This window comes from Etheostoma spectabile, chromosome 2 (genome assembly GCF_008692095.1).
Source record: "Etheostoma spectabile isolate EspeVRDwgs_2016 chromosome 2, UIUC_Espe_1.0, whole genome shotgun sequence".
NCBI lineage: Eukaryota > Metazoa > Chordata > Actinopteri > Perciformes > Percidae > Etheostoma > Etheostoma spectabile.
In genome coordinates this window covers 7,289,463-7,289,970 of record NC_045734.1, presented here as the reverse complement: position 1 = coordinate 7,289,970, position 508 = coordinate 7,289,463, and positions in this window count along the sequence as shown.

Below are 508 nucleotides of genomic sequence, written 5' to 3'. Positions count from 1 at the left end.
AAAAAAAAAAAAAGGCCGGGTGAGGAAAAACACCAAATACTAATATAAAATAGCTTCTATACTCTGAGATGTCTACAGGAGTTCATATGGTGCTATTGGACCTCTGAACAATCACAGTAAAAACAGGGGTGCATATTATCTTTGTCTCTTGTTTGACTCTGCAGTACCTGTAGTACAGTAAATATGATGTACGTTTTGTTTTCCTGTTTACAGTGATGATATAAATGTATCATGCATTATATAAGTATTTATTTTGTATGACATGTCATGTAGATATATGGTAAGCTACATCAGATTCCAGTTAAATGAAGACAACATAGGCCAATAAAAACATTCTACAAAACTTGATTGAAAAAATATACAGACATTCATAAATGAAGTTTTAATTTTAATACTCTCATTTGTGACACTGTAACACAAATTGAGTGCAATGTGGGTTGCTGCTGTCGTATTATACCTTGCAATACATTAAGTGAAACATATATTTTAGTCTCTCGCTCTCTCTCTC